A 17,605-nucleotide genomic window follows, 5' to 3' on the forward strand; every position below is an offset into this window, starting at 1 on the left:
ATACATGGTATATATGTACAATGAAATACTACTCAGCCATAAGAAAGGATGAAATAATACCATTTGTGACAACGTGGATGAGTCTTAAGACTAGCATGCTAACTTGGATAAGTTGATTTCACTCATATGTGAGATATAAAACTGAAAATAACAAATGAACACACAAGGAAAACAAACAAAAACTCATAGACACAGAAATACAATAGTATGGTAGTTTCTAGAGAGAAGGGACTGGGGATTAGTAAAGGGTTAAGTAGATCAAATATGTGATGATGGTGAAGTTGAGGGTGGGGAGCACCAGGGCAGGGCCAGCAGCTAAAGCAGGAAAAAAAAAGTCACCCTTTAAAACAGACTTAGATCAAATGCATGGTTCTGACAAGCCCCCTCACCCACAATCTCATGCTCTTCTCAACCCATGTTCTGCAGAAACATGAGGTCCATCTTCTGAACTAAAAGATCACTCATTTTTATATGGTTCTGTGATTCAACATTCTGCTCAGCAATTGGAGAATACCATTTGTGACATGTGGGGAAGAGAACTCAAATGGTGTCTAGTGTGACTGACTCTCTGATTAAACTGAAGTTCAGGATTGTGTCTGCTTCCTTTACTGAGTGATGCTAAGTGTGTCAGAAAGTGCCTGCCATGTTTGCATGTCTTGGCCATTATGAATAATGCTACAGTGAACATAGAGATGCATATATCTTTGCAAATGCATGTTTTCAAATTTTTGAGGGGTTGCTGGGTCATATGGAAAATCATTCTTAATTTTCGGGCAAGTGATTGCATGGCAGTCAGAACAAGAACTCATCTTCCAGATGTTCAGGCTCTACTCTTTCCACTACATCCCACAATTCTAAAGCTTTGTTGGCCTTCAAGCCTCATGGAGTTTCTAGCAAGGTAATAGTATGAGAAGAAATAATGGTTTATTCAATTAGTATTTTCTGGAAGGAAAATGTTTATCTCTTTTAATATCAGTGTTCAATTTCTTTTAATATCAGTGTTCAATCAATGTTTTTCTCTTAACATGAAGCAAACTAGAACTTCATTTGGTAATTATATTGTACTGAGAAAGATTTTTTTCTGTGGTGGAATAGTGCTAATTTGATGAAAACCTCACAAATTCAATCTTAGGTTGCATTCTCATTTAACCTTCAGTCAAATTTAAATCAGAGGAACCAACTTTCCCTGAAGCAGTATAATAATAAATAGGATGTTCATTGTTGTTGTTGTTTTCAAGTATAAAGCCAACCAAGAAATGGCAAGATTAATTTGCACTTAATGTTTTAAAGCCTTTGAAGGGGAAATACAGCCTGGCCTGCGCCCTCTCGAAATCTGGGACCTCCTCAGGGGATGTTGGAGAGCCAGTTTTAGCCTAATCCCACAGGCTAGGCCAAGGGACCCCACTGGTGCACAAATTTGTGCACCTTGCCTCTAGTGTTATTAAAATAATCATAATAAATTATGATTATACATTTCCTACCCCTCATTTAGAATCACTAAATAACTTCTTATTTCTCTTAGGATAAAATCTTAACAAGGCCTATATTAAAGTCACAATTTGCTCTATGGGAGAGTGGAATACCTGCTTTATTATGCCTCTTGCCCTAGCTTAATTATTATCAGCACCCCTTTTACTTCCAAAAAAATATTGAGATATGTATGGAGGCAATCAATGGATGTGTCTTTTTCACATAGATGTCTCTCTCTCTCTCTCTCTCTCTCTCTCTCTCTCTCTCTCTCTCTCTCTCTCTCTCTTTCTCTCTCCATTCCCTCCCTCCCTCCCTCCCTCCCTTCCACTCTCTCTAAAAATTAATGGGGAACAATGTATCCTGATTGGCTAAGTCATGTGACCCCTGCCCACCACCTCTACCTCATTGCATGCTACTCTTCCTCTCATTGGGTTCCAACCTCACTGACCTCTCAGTGCCTTAGATTTTCTTTTATTTTCTTTTTCTTTTTTTTTTTTTTCTTTTTTTTTTCTTTTTTTTTTTACATCAGAGCCTTGGTGCAGACGTCCCTGAAATGTGTTTTCTTCTTTTTTTTTCTTTCACCAAGGTAACTGTTACTCATTCTTCAGATCTTAGTTGATCTCATTTTAAATGTCAAGTCCTCCTATTATATGCTCTTAATACTCTCAGTACTTTCCTTCAAAGCTACCTCCTTTGTAATTGCATATAAATGTGTGTTATTATTCAAATAATGTCTGACACTTCTCTCCTTTCATAAGACAGCAGAGGAGGTATCTGTTTTGCTCTCATTAAATTCCCAATATCACTCACAGAACCAGGCACAGAGTACACAATCAATATGTATTCATAAAGTGAATAAGCTGGTGAACATGCTCAGGGCACTCTGTACATACCACCTCCTAAAAGGTCTAGATTAATATTAAAATTAAATGATTACAAATATGCTTAATATTTTATATAAGACTTTTTACTCACTACAATGTAATCTCCAAGACAATAGAGACTAGGGCTGGCTACCTGGGAGGCAGCACATTATAGGGTTCAAATCCCAGCTCTAACCCTAACCATTTGTATGGCATTGGGCAAGTCACTTAACCTCTGCACCCTCCTCTAAAAGGGGATTGCAAGGATACCTATCTCATAGGCATGCTGTGTGAATCTTACAAATTAGAACAGCGTCTGGCACATTGTAAACACCATGTGAGAATAAATTTTTTACATTATTGAATACTGTATTTTTTATGTTTAGCATTGTATCCTGCTATCATATGTATGTGTTCAACAAGTATTTATTGAATTATTTAATGGTCTAAAGTGGCTATAGCTACTCCTGTATTTACTCACTCATTGAGCTGAAGTGAGAGTAAGTACTACCCCCCACTTAGGCTTTATTTTTATTATGTCTTAATATAACTCTGCATTATTCTATGATAGTTTAGAATAACAACAGAAAATCACCTCTTTTTTTTCCTCATTCAGTATCCTTTAAGATGTCCTTTGCATAGAATCACGGTCTCATCCCAAATGGAGGCTCCAATCTAGAGGGCATTTTGAGGGTTCGTTGGCTAGGGGATACCAAATCTCTTCTTCCCTTTGGCTACAATCCCTGTTCCTGGGCAAGGGGCATACCTCAACTCTTTCATAAGGGTTATATTGTTTTCCTCCTGGAAAACCCCCAATCTAGGGGATTAAGGGATTGTTCTTGGTCTTCCCTATGTTTACAGGAAGGGTGGGAACTATTTACCAGGCTCTATTTTCCAACCATTGTTCTGCCAGGAGGATCTTCAGACACTTACACAAAAGCTTGCGAGTGGCCCTCTCCAATGATACTTCAGATATGAATGCAGTTACTTACATGATAATGATTATACATTACCATGATATTATGTTAATTATCTATTATACATATACTATGATATTTATAGTATTATATGATACTTACATGATAATGATTATACATTACCATATTATATTAGTTATATATTATTATATTTAATGTATAATGATTATACATTACCATGATTTTATGATATTATATATTATACATATACTATGATATTAAGTATATATTATAAGTAAATTTAGCAGGAGTCTTCTTAATATAAATTATAATTATAATATTTGTCTTCTACAGAGTAGGACCAGTGTTATTCCTGATTGTTCCTACATACAATATGATAAATACCATGATCTGGTTGGCATGTAGCATGATGTTTAGAACTGTGTGAGTGGAATATAATCTTGCATTTAAAAATGAATTGTCATCACTCCTTCCAGACCTAGACTCTTATAAATACCCAATCTGCCTTGGATATATTATATCTGGTGAACCTTTTCTAAAATTAATTTTTCTTCATTATTTATCCAGTGGTGACTGGCCCTAGTAGATTGAAACAGGATTATTGCCATGGAAAAGGTACAGCTGGGGAATGAGCTGAAGTTACCTGTCATCTTTTGTCTGTTATCTGTGCTGCCCTTGATGGTATTGCAGTTAGCAGGCATAATACACTACAGATCAACCTTTGATTCTGGCCAGAGGCAGAATGTTAGATAAGAATTGAATGTACATAGTATATTAGGGAGGTACAGGAACACTGGATGAGAATGGTGGTGGGTGATACAGGGAAGGGAAGATAGTTAATAAAAGGTAGTGTGTGTGTGTGTGTGTGTGTGTGTGTGTGTGTGTGTGTGTGTGTGTGTGTCACAGCTACCACTGTGGCCAACTAAAGTCTATTCCCATTGGAAAACTTTGGAGATAGGATCAAAAACATTTCTCATCATAACCCACTCAAGAAGCCAGGTATCTGAGACATTTATATCTCCACACCTATCAGCCATTTGTTCAAGGCTTCCACTGGAGGAATATTGGTTCCTAAGTTTTGTAATGTGTGGGGGTAACGTTGATTCTAGCAGCCCCAGGTCATCCCTCTTATAAAGATGCATGTACCAGCCATTGGAGGTCAAGGTGGTATGATGGACATGGCAAGGAGATCAGAGAGGATATGGTAGAATTGACAACATCTATTGCACAACTGAAAGTATTCCCAAGAGAATATCTGACTAATACTCATTTCCAGGTATATATAATGTGTCTGTGGCAGAAAAAAACTCATCTCTTACTGTGGTGAAACCAGGTTTGTTTTTTTTTTAATTTCTAGCTCTTTTTGTATAACTCTTATATTCCACAGCTCTCTTCTTTTCTATCCCTACTGGCATGACTGTCCTGCTGACATCACCTTTTTCCTTTTGGTTTTTCCCCAATGGAAACCCTAAGCTTTCTGAGTCTTCTCTCAGAACAAAACACCATTGTGATGGGTGATAACATGATTATGATTGCAGTGATGATAACATTTGTTGACTGAATGCTTCGTTGGTCACTGCTCCCTGCTGTCACAAAGATGGCTGAGGAGCCACTAAGTCAGAATAATGAGTAATAAAAACTGAAGGCTCTTTTCAGCCTGGCTTCCCTTATGCCCAGGCGGCTATTGGCCCTGTGTGGCTTTGCTTTGGATCCTGGCCATTTTGCTTCATCTATAGGGCACTGCCTGGAAGAAAAATGCCTCTGTGTCAGATTAAACTGATGATGATTCTTGGCTAGAAAAGTAAGATTCTTGAATGATTAGGACAAGGAGGCCCAAGTTCATATCTGACACTCTATTTAGGCATTCTGATCTTCATTCTACTTTCAAGACTATGACGCCTGTTAAAATACCCTTGGGTGTGATTTTCATCATTTAATCATGCTGTCATATCCGTTTGCTCAAGAATGCTGACCTTGTTTCGAAATTACAGTTGCAATGTTACCAGATGCACATACTAACAGTCCACTAGGGCCAGTCCTCATGTAAACGGAATGCTGTGATGTGATCTCAGGGACACTGGGATTGCCACAAATAGTGCTTTGCTTCTCAATGCTTGAAATTCTTAACAAGAAATAAATCCTCTTATGCTACAATGTGTGTGTGTGTGTGTGTGTGTGTGTGTGTGTGTGTGTGTGTGTGAGAGAGAGAGAGAGAGAGAGAGAGAGAGAGAGAATGAATTGTGGAAGAATACTTGCCTGTATTTTTTATCAAATTAATACTCAATTTAAAAAATACAATTAGTACTAAAAAGCTTATAAGAAAATATAGCTAGTCCTCCATTCCTCCCTACACCCAAGAACCATTCCTCAAAGAAAACAACTTTCAACTCTTTTAGCTATTTCTTCTATGTGCCTACATTATTATATACAAAAGTTTATAGTATGGTTTCTTATTTAGATATTTTATACATTATCTATTGTAGATGCTTAATAATGCAAACACACTTGGTAATTTATCACTTCCATTTTCCTCTCACCTCCCATAAAACATCTGTTCTAGAGTCTCCTGTTATTCCAATTCATTCTGTACTAATTATTCTTTAGACCAGCTGCATGGCTGTCCTGCCACAATTTCCTCTTAGTAAAGGAATTCTCCTCTTTTCTCTGGGTTGAATTCTCCATTTCCTGAATCCTGTTTTTCACTTTGTTTATTCCCTTGTGTTAGTGAAGCACATCCTGGGGTAGCTCTCTGGAAACACATTTTAGAATTCTTTCATGTCTGAAAATGTTCAACTCTCATTCTTGAATGTTTGGCTGGGTGTATATTTCCAGAATGGAAATAATCTTCCATGTCAATATTGTGGTCATCACTCCAGCCACCAGTATTCTTGCTAGGAATTCTGATTGTAAATTGATTCCTGATTCTTCGTAAGCAAACTTTTTCCCCCCTGGGAGTTTTTAGGGCTTTTATGCTTATCCCTGTTCTAGCATTTGAAATTGTGTGCCTTACTGGTGTGTAGTTCTTGTTCTGTATAATATATTTGGCATTTGATGAGTTCTGAAACCCTGAGACTCATTTCCTTAATTTTGGGGATATATTCTGTTAGTATCTCTTTTGTAATTTGCTCACCTCCTTTTTAACTATTTGTATTTTGAATTTCTTCTTATTCAGATGTTGAATATTCCAAGCTAGTCATCTTATTTTCTTTCTCCTAACTTTCTACGTTTTCTTTTATGAGACATTTTCTCATGTTTATCCTCCAACCTACCTATTGAATGTTTTATTTCATAATTTTAAATTCCAAAAGATCTATAGTGTTTTAAAAAATGTTTTTATTGATTTTTAGAGAGAGAGAGGAAGGGAGAGGGATAGAGAGACAGAAACATCAATGAGAGAGAAACATAAATCAGCTGCTGCCTACAGGATCCCTACTGGGGATGGAGCCCAAAAATTGGGCGTGTGACATGAGTCAATCCATGAAATCCTGGTTCATGGGTCGACCCTCAACCGCTGATCTACACCAGCTGGGCTCCTCAGTGTGTTGTCATCATTTATTTGTTATAATATCTGGTTATTGATTCATGGAGGTAAAGTTTTCGCTTACCTTCTCCAGTGTTTATTTTTTAATTATTATTCCTTTTGACTTTTGTTTTATTCCTTGTTGGAGTCTTTGTTTTGGTCTCTGTATCTCATGTTGGAGTCTATCCAGAATGTTTATCTTAGGCTGTCTATTCGAATTTAATAATAAAATACCGAAAAGTTAATTAAAAGCTCTTGTGTAATTGTGTGGGGCTTAGCCATTTGTTGGGAAACCCTCAAATATAAATATCTATAAGACTTTTTCTTTAGGATTATTTATTCAGAAAAGACTCTTCTGATTTCCTATCTGGAGGACTAGAAGCCTGATTGCTAGGGTTTTAGGAATCAAGAAAGAAAAAAAAACTTTAAAAAATGTATACCTACTTCTTGCCCATACTTTCTACTGTGCCAGGCTCTGAAGCCTGTTGGGCTGAATTTTCCAGTGATGAAACTCCATGGCTCCTATTGGCGTGCCAGAGTGGTGGTGGCTGTCTGGGCAGAGTTACAGGGAGCAACTAGGGCTCTAACTTTTCCTTATACACTTCAATCAGTTTTCTGATATTTCACTCTATCTTCTGAGATATTTGTGCCTCTAATTTGTTAGGCTTTGAGGGGTTGGTTCCACAGGCAAATTAGCTTGTTTCTTGTCGGCATTTTTCTTTCTTGCTTTCTGCCCTAGTGTATTGGTTGACCTTATAGACATGGTCGAAGCTATTTTCCCAGAACCACATCTGAAATTCTACCCTCGGGAAAAAGAAAAGGAAAGATGGTAGGCCAAACGGTTTTCTTTTAATGGAAGAATGCAGAGGCAGTGGTGTATACACTTCTCTGCTCACATTCCATTGGGATAATTTAGTGTTGTGGCCATATTTATGTGCAAAGCAGAATGATAAATGTGGTCTCTAGATAGAGTGTGTCCTGAAAAGCTCCATGTGTGGGGGAGGTTAGTACTAAAAGGAGAAAAAGGAGAGTGCATACTGAGGAGTGACGTGCAGTCTTTGCCACATGTAGAAATAGTGCCATTCCCTTCAGCATATAGTGGTTCCCCTGACCACAAAGCAGAGGTCTTCCACAGACCAAGCTATGGTCAGCAGAATGTGCACTTCTAACCATCTGCTTCCTTAGGCTTATATGCATGGGTTATACTAACCATGTACAATATATCCATGATTGCCAGCATTCCTAGTTTCCTTGTAGGCAATTAGTATTGTCTTCAAAAAAATTTTATATATATATATATATATATATATATATATATATATATATATATATATTTTTTTTTTTACAGAGAGGAAGAGAGAGGGATAGAGAGTTAGAAATGTCGATGGGAGAGAAACATCGATCAGCTGCCTCCTGCACCCCCCCTACTGGGGATGTGCCTGAAACCAAGATACATGCCCTTAACCGGAATAGAACCTGGGACCTTTCAGTCCGCAGGCTGACGCTCTATCCACTGAGCCAAACCGGTTTTGGCAGTATTGTCTTTTTGACAGCAAAATGAGTCTAAACAGATAAGGCTTCCAACTACAAAGGTAATTTTAATTTGCCAGGTATAGGAGCTTCTCTTTTCTATACTTGGAGAGAAATGTTTTATAATATCTAAATTGGTATGTATTTTACATGCTACAAGAAAGAACATACTATCTACACTAATAAAACAGAAACATGCTAATTGACTGTACCTTTGCGATGCCCACAGCCAATCAGAAGTAAGTAACCAACAAAGATAGTGGTTAATTTCCATACACTGCCACCCCACCCCCAGCTGCTCTGGGCCTCTGGGCAGCATAGGAAGGTGGAAAGGTGGCTCTGGACCAGAGTGAAAGTGGTGCCAGCAGCCAGGAAAAGGAAGACCCATTCTGGCACGAATCTGCATGTATGGGGCTTCTAGTATTTAATACAAAAGGGGGAAATTGTGTCTACTACCCTTACCCAAGGCTGTGTATAGGCATCACTTGGGGACCTTGTTAAAATGCAGATTCTAATTCAGTAGGTGTGGGCAGAGACTGGGAGTCTGAATTTATAACAATCTCCCAGGCAATGCTAACATTGCTATCTAAAAACCACACTTGGGTTATCAGTGCACTAAGTACTCTACTCCCTCTGTTTTTATCTAGTTACTCTGTTTTGAGATCAGAAGCTCATACTGGATGAGACTTCATATATGTCTAAAGAAGACAATAAGAAATGCATTTCTTTTGATAAACATAAACAAAGGAGTTTTTGCGGCTTTTACTGTACGCGGGAAATTTAACAAATAGTAAAACTGAATTATAAACAATGATGGGTGGGTTATAATTCCAATAAAGGACTTATTTGTCATATAAGTCGAATCATAATTGTCTAAAGCAGGGGTGGGGAACTTCAGGCCCTTGGACCCTATAAAGCCCATGTTTGGTCTGGTCCTCCAAGGGATTAGGAGTGAGTTAATTAAATGTTTGACCAAATATAGCACACTACTATATAAACTGATATTTTTGTTAATCTTAAACTAGGATACTTTTCCATTGATTTTTATGGAGAGTAGAAGAAAGAGGGAAAGACTGAGAGAAACACATCAATTTGTTGCCTCCCACACGAGCCTGGACAAGGGCCTGGGCCAGGTAGGAGCCTGCAGCCAAAGTACGTGCCCTTGACCAGAACCAAACCCAGGATCCTTTGGTCCCCAGAATGGCCCTCTATCCGAGCCAAACGGGTTAGGGCAAGTTGATAATTTTGTATGGCCCAGAAATGAAGTTATAAATATCCAAATGGCCCTTGACAGGGAAGACCTTCCCCATCCCTGGAAAGCATTTAAAGATAAAATCTTCAATTTGTTAATCTCCAAAATTTATAGGGAACTCATAAAATTTAACAAAAAATAAAATAAATAATCTAATTAAAAATGGATGGAGAACCTAAATATATACTTTTTGAAATAAGACATACAGAAGACCAAGAGACATAGAAAACATGCTCAAAGTTACTGATCATTCGAGAGATGCAAATCAAAACATTGAGGTACCATCTCACACCTGTCAGAATGGCTATCATTAACAAATCAACAAACGACAAGTGCTGGAGAGGATGTGGAGAAAAAGGAACCCTCATGCACTGCTGGAAGGAAAACAGACTGGGGCAGCCACTGTGGAAAACAGTATAGCGTTTCCTCAAAAAATTAAAACTGGAACTTCCATTTGACCCAGTAATCCCACTTTTAGGAATATATTCCAAGAAAACAGAAACACCAATCAGAAAGGATGTATGCACCCCTATGTTCAAAGCAGCACAATTCACCATAACTAAGATTTGGAAACAGCCTAAGTGCCCATCAGGAGATGAGTAGATTAGAAATCTGTGGTACATCTACACAATGGAATACTATGCTGCAGTAAAAAAAGAAGGAATTCTTACCATTTGCAAACAGCATGGATGGAACTGGAGAGCATTATGCTAAGCAAAATAAGCCAGTCAGAGAAAGATAAATATCACATGATCTCACTCATTTGTGGAATATAATGAGCAACATAAACTGAGGAACCAAAATAGAACCAGAGTCACAGAAGCATTGAACAGACTGTCCAACCTATGCGGGAAGGTGGGGGTTGGGGGGTAAGAGATCAACCAAAGGACTAGTATGCATACATATGAGCAAAACCAAGGGACACAGACACTGGGAGGTGGAGAATGAGGGCATGTGCTGGGAGTTAGGGGCAGCCAGGCAGAGGTCAATGGAGAAAAGAGGAGACTTATGTAATACTTAAACTATAAAGAACTTAAAACAAAAATAGATATGAAACAACCTAAGTGTTCATTGACAGATGACTAAATAAAGAAATTGTGGTAAACAAAAAATATATAAAAAGCTGTGGTACATTTGCCCAATGGAATATTATGCAGCTGTAAAAAAGAAAGAACTCTTAGAAACATACAATAGAGTGATAAAGGCCTGGGAAGGACAGGTGCCGGGTGGAGGGGGTCAATGGAAACACACACACACACACACACACACACACACACACACACACACAAAACATCTGTAATACTTCCAACAGTGAAGAAGAAAAAAGAAGCAAAAAAATATGTTTTTGTTGATTTCAGAAAGAGGCAGGGCCTTTGAATGCATGACCGGACACTTAGAACATTAGGCTTTTATTATATAGGACGGTATCTTTAATTTTTTCTCCATTTTTGGCCTAGTACAAGTACTGCTACTATGAACATCAGTGCCAAGAGAGAATAATTGATGGGCTGCCTCCTTCATACCCCACACTGGGGATTGAGCCCACAACTTCCGCAAGTGCCCTGACCTGGAATCTAACATGACCTCCTGGTTCATCAGTTGCTCAACCACTGAGCAACACCATCTGGCCAGTATCCTCTTGTCTTAATTAATAAACAAGAAAATGTACTCAAAGACCAAGACTTTTCAAACTATTTTAAGCAGATAGTGTCTGGTTCCAGTGTTGCTACATATATGGGCAGTTATGATGGCTGTGGTAGATGCTGGTTTTTGGAAGTTACAGTTCAATATTGGAGAGCATTACTTAAGAGTGGAGCTGGGCCAAGATTAATGATTTTTTCTTAGTAAACTGAAGTATTAAAAAAATCCTTTTAACACTCACATTGTTTGCTTCTTTGCTTTCTGCTGACTGTGTGACTTACTGAATGCCTTATTCTGTAAGACTGTCCTCTTAGGACTAACTTGCCAGAGGTACTAATTTTTACCTAAAGACACTGTCAAGCATAAGTCTCTCATTTTTATTTTCAGTTCTTATTTTCTATACTCATATGGAGCAACAGGAAGGAAGGGAGACAGACATTTGCTTGTGGGAGAGGGAATTTGTTAAATTCTTATCGTTGGAAAAACTGCTTTTATCCATGTCTCATGAAGTAATCTTTAAGTAGACGCTTGAGAAAATAGTCAATGAAAGAAAGCTGTGCTTAGCAGCAGCTTGCAAAGGATTTTGGTTTGTTTGAAGGTGGGACAGAGTAAGGGGTTAATTTCTTTTGAATTTTAAAATTGAAGTATAACATAGCAAAGTAAAAAAAAATGTAAATAGCTTGATAAATTTTTACAAATTAAACAATAATAATGTAACCAGTACTCATACAAATAAAATATTATCAGTATTCTTAGAAGGCTTGCTCATATCCCCTTCCAGGCACTTATATCCCCCATCCCCATTAACAAGGGAAACTATTTATCTGAATTTAAATGCCATTAACTGTTTTTGAACTTTATTTAAACGGATCATGCTGTATATACTCTTTGGGGTCTGTTTCCCCCCCACTCAATAGTATGTTTCTGTGATTTTTTTTGCATATGTGTTATATATTTTTGCATATAGTTATATTTGTTCATTTTCATTGCTCTTTATCATATATTTTGTGTGAATGCCACACAATTTATTTATATATTATTAACTAGAGGCCTGGTGCATGTCCCTTGGTCTGGCCGGTGGGATCGGGCCGAAACCAACTCTCCGACATCGCCCGAGGGGTCCAGGATTGTGAGAGGGCACAGGCCAGGCCGGGGGACCCCACTGGTACACGATTTGGGCCGGGAGGGGTATGGAAGGGTGGCCAGCTGGGGAGGGACCACCAGAGGGCTCCAGGGTATGTCCAGCCCGTCTCACTCTGTCCTGATTGGCCAGACCCCAGCAGCAACCTAACCTACCAGTTGGAGCATCTGCTCCCTGGTGGTCAGTGCACACCATAGCGACTGGTCAACTCTCTGCCCCCCTGGTGTTCAGTGTACATCATAACGAGAAGTTAAGCATCCTTAGCATAGATTAGCATATTATGCTTTGCTGGTTGAATGGACGAATGGACAATTAGCATATTAGGTTTTTATTATATAGGATGGTATCTTTAATTTTTTTTTTTTTTTCGTTTTGGCCTAGTACAAGTAATGCTACTAGGAACATTCTAATACTACTCTTCTAGGTAATCTTTTCTTCTAGGCATCTCGGAGTGTAATTGCTGGGTTATAGGATAGATGTATGTTCAGCTTTATTAGGCACTCTCAGACAGTTTTCCAATTTTGTGGGCACCCACCTCTTTAAGAAGCATTTCATGTAGAGGTCATTTAGAGAAGGGTTAGACACTAAAAATGGAGTAATCAATTGCTGGGGCAATTTTTGAATGGAACACAGGGGACAGGTGAGATACTGAATATAGGCAGCTGTTTCTCTCCATGATTTGTATTATATGCCGCAAATTTAAAAAACATAATGGGGCTTGAGCAGTGGAAACATAGGGCAGAGAGGGGGGGTCTACCAAAAACCAAGTAACAAAGTACTGTGACAATTCAACCAGGATGGATCAATGAAAATAACAATGCACCTATATTCACTCTTAACCTTAGAACGCATGCCCAGATAACATAGTGCTTAAATGCTTAAGTTTGTTATTAGATTGACTGGGTTTGGATTCCAGATTATTACTCATTTGCTCTGTGATTTTTGAGTAAATCACTTAACCATTCTGAAGCTAATGTCTTCATTCACAACATATATATATAACAAGTACACTCATTTCAAGGTTGTTGACTGGATTGAAAATATGAAAATATAAAACTCTTAGCAAATCCATGGCAAATAGCCTTAATAAATATAGATAATAATAGTATTAGATAACATTTATTGAGAATTTATCACGTGATAATATCTTTATAACTACAATATATCTCATTTGAACATCAAAACAGTCCAGTGAGGTAAGTTCCATTCTTATTCTCATTTATCAAATTCAGAAACAGACTCAGAGAGGGTAAACAAAGAGCTCATGCCACCCTTACTATATACTTACTGTAAACTAGTTTGCTCTGAGTTAATTTACTTAAGTAAATAATAAAACGCATACTAAGGAGAGTCTCCCAAACTGGAATTCTCACACATTGCCGGTTGGAAGGTAAAATAGTACAGCTACTTTGGTGAATTATTTATCAGTTAAACATACATCTACCATATTATCCAGCCAATCTACTCCTGGGTATTATTCAAGCGAAAATATAATAACATATATCCACAAAATGACCTATATGCATTTGTCAATAGCAGTGTTATTTGTAACAGAAAAAAATTGAAATAATTTAAATGTTCATCAAAAAATAAAAAAACAAACAATTGTAGTGTACTTATATATGGGGAATACTACTCAGCAATACAAAGGAATGAACTACTGATATATGCAACAATATGATGAACCTCAAATGCATTATGATGAGTGATGGGAGCTAGATAAAAAGGTATACTATAAGATTATCCTATCTAATAAAAGAGTAATATGCAAATTGATCATCATTACAACACAGATGATGGCTGCCCCCATGTGCTCAAAATTGGCTGCCCCCATGTGGACACAAGATGGCTATCCCAAGATGGCTATCCCTTTGCTATGTCCACAAGCCTGCCCACCAGCCAATCAGAATGGCTATGCAAATTAACCTAACCAAGATGGCAGTTAATTTGCATATCCAGGCCAGTGTGAAGACTAAAGACAGCATAGGAAGAAGCCAAGTGCTACAGAAGGGAGTGGAACTGTGGAAAAACAAGCAAGCGGCCGGGGAGAAGGGAGGGAAGCAGGTGGGGCAGCGGAGACTGCAGCAGGAAGCTCTACTGCAGGAATCTTCCTGCAATGATCCTCTAGTAGTATATATAAAATTCTAGAAAACAAAATCTAATACAGAAATGCAAATCAATCTTTTGTGACAACACATTGGTGGTGCCTGGGAGTAGGGGTGGAAGGAGAGATGGACTGCAATGGGGCACAAAGAACCTCTGGGTGGGTTGATGGGAATGTTCTATATCTCATTATAGTGGTGGTTCTAATGTACGTATTATAAAAATTCATAGAAATATTCACTTTAAATGGGTACAGTTCATTTAATGTATACAATAATTCAATAAAGATTTTTTTTAATGTCTCCAAGAGCCTGGCATTGACCTTGTATCCCAATCTATGATGGTGGTAAACTGTGTTAGGACCATTGCTACTCTCATGAAGGCTGAGATTGCCAATTTTACTGAATTATTGAGGAAAGTACTTTGCATTATGGGATTCTTCTCCCCCGTGCCCCCAGATACCTGCTGCAAAGAAGTCTCTAGTTTCTGATGGGGGTTGGAAGAAGCCTCTCTTTCAAAGTAAAAAAGAAGGTAAAAGAGGCATTCTTTGTAATTTAATCCATGATTCTGTAAAGTAGTTGCCAGTGTTTGCATTTTTATACCTTTTTTCTGTGCATGTGGGGGAGAAGAACTAATTACCAGTGTCCCTAAGCCTCTATGTGTCCTTTGACCTCTAATAATACTTATGCATATGCTATGCATTTTTATTTTTCCAAGGGTAAGCAGAATGCTACAATTCTTCCTCATATGAAATTCAAATTAGCTTATAAATATTGCATTCTGAATTGGGTACTTTACTCTAAATAACTTGTGCTTTTTAAATGGCTTATTTAAAAGAAAGATGAACAGTGATACTGCAGTACATGTACAAGATAGGCATAAGGTACTTGTGCTTCAGATGCTGTGAAAAGACAGCTGAAATAATGCTTTCCTTCCCTTCAAATCCTGTGTAGAACAACTGCAATGGCTGTCATTGTAGTTTCTCCTTGAACATCTTGAAAGGAAGAATTAGATCCACAAAAGATGGAAGAGAAATGACATATATTGAGCAGCTACTAAGTACCAAGCATTGTATCATTTGTTTTACAAAAGTAATATCTGTAGTGCTAGCCCCCTTTTACAGGTAAGGAAACTGTGGTTCAGAAAAGTTAAAGGACTTACCAAGAGCCCCTAAAGCATTGCCAATTTGAAGGCAGCAGTTGAGAGGCTCAGAAACTGAACAGAAAATTTAGTAATTTCATGGTTTTGGGACACAAAAGCTGGATTTTAGGACTTTACAAGGAGGAGGAGCCTAAATACTCATGAGTTTCAGCCAGGACTCTGGAAGACTACACCTTAGGTAAAAGCGTGAACTGGTAGGTACATCAGCAACATGTAGAATAAGAGGATTCTAAAATTTCCTTCTCCTATGGATACACTGAATATATAGTTACACATGCGTCAATTCATTCAGAAAAATCCAGAAGCTATCTGAGTGACTCCTATGCATTAGAGGACTGAAAAAAATAGTCACACTGAAGTGGATAGGAAAAGATGAGACACACTCACGCCACAAATCACATGACTGCTGCAATGCCTTACAACTGGGATAAAACCTCCCAATTCCCAGCTTCTGTAGGGAAGTTTTACAGATGCCACCCAAAGGGCTGGCTCCCAAATCAAACAGCTCAAAGAACTGAATGGGCTTGGCATTTAGAAGTCTCCCAGGACCACAGAAAACAAAGAAGCAGTTTTTAAGTGGGTGCATGAGCTTGTCCCACTGGTATTCCACTGGGCTCAATACCAAAAGCACAAGTAACAAACACAAAAATAAGTAAGTGGGACTACATTAAAACTAAAAATCTTCTGCACAATAAGGGAAACAATTAACGAATGAAAAGGCAACAAATGAATGGGGAAAATATTTTCAAACTATCTATCTGGCAAGGGATTAACATCTATAATGTATAAGGGACTATACAACTGAATATCAAACAACTGCAAACAATCCAATTTTTAAAAATGGGCAGAGGATCTGAATAAACATTTTCCCAAAGAAGACATGCAAATGGCCAATAAAGTACATGAAAAGATGGTGAACATCACTAACCATTAGGGAAATAAAAGTTAAAGCCACAATGAGATACCACCTCACACCTGCTATGATGGCTATTATAAAAAAGTGAAAGATAACAAGTGTTGGCAATGATGTGTCCAAAGGAAATAAAATCATATCTTAATAAGATATCTGCATTTCCACGTTCATGTCAGCATTGTTGATGATCATCAAGATTTGGAAACAACCTAAATGTCCATCAATAGATGAACAGATTTAAAAATGCCACACACACACACACACACACACACACACACACACACACACGACATCCCCTGCCATTTGTGATAATGTGCATGAAGCTGGAGGACATTATGCTAAGTGAAAAAAGAAAGTCAGACACAGAAAGAAAAATATTGCATGATCTCATTTATATTTAATTTTTTTAAAAAAGCTGAACTTACAGTAACTGACATTGGAAGAGTAGTTACCAGAGGCTATAGCATGGGTGTAAAGCAGATAATTAAAAGAAAAAGAAGAAAGTAGAATGGTAGCAGCTAGGAGCTAGGAAGAGGGGGTCATGGGAAGTTGTTTAATGGGTAGAGTTGTTTTTTGTGTGAGATGAAAACAGTTCTTAGATGGTAGTGGTGGTTGCACAACAATATTAATATACTTAATGTACACAGCCCATGGACACAGACAATAGTGTGGTTGAGGCCTGGGAGGGGTGGGTGTGGGGTCGATGGGAAAAAGGGGAAACATTTGTAACACTTTCAATAATAAAGATAAATTACAAATAAATAAACAAACAAACAAATAAATGTACTTAATACCACTAAACAATGTACGCAAAAATGGTTACAATAGTTTTATGCTACCTGTATTTTACAATATCAGAAGAGTGAACTGTAGTGGACCAGCTCTCACAAAATGTAAACCAACTTCAAATAGGCTCAATCTCTGATGAAATTAAGACAACCTGTCCCCATCTTAACTTCCTGCCAGAAACCAAAGTAGATCATCTTTGGAGGAAGAAAACACTAGATAAAGCCTAAAATGACTTCCTGCTATTTAAAACACACAATTTCCACTGTTCAATTAGTACATGTACA

This window comes from Pipistrellus kuhlii, unplaced genomic scaffold, assembly GCF_014108245.1.
Source record: "Pipistrellus kuhlii isolate mPipKuh1 unplaced genomic scaffold, mPipKuh1.p scaffold_m20_p_16, whole genome shotgun sequence".
Taxonomy (NCBI): Eukaryota; Metazoa; Chordata; class Mammalia; order Chiroptera; family Vespertilionidae; genus Pipistrellus; species Pipistrellus kuhlii.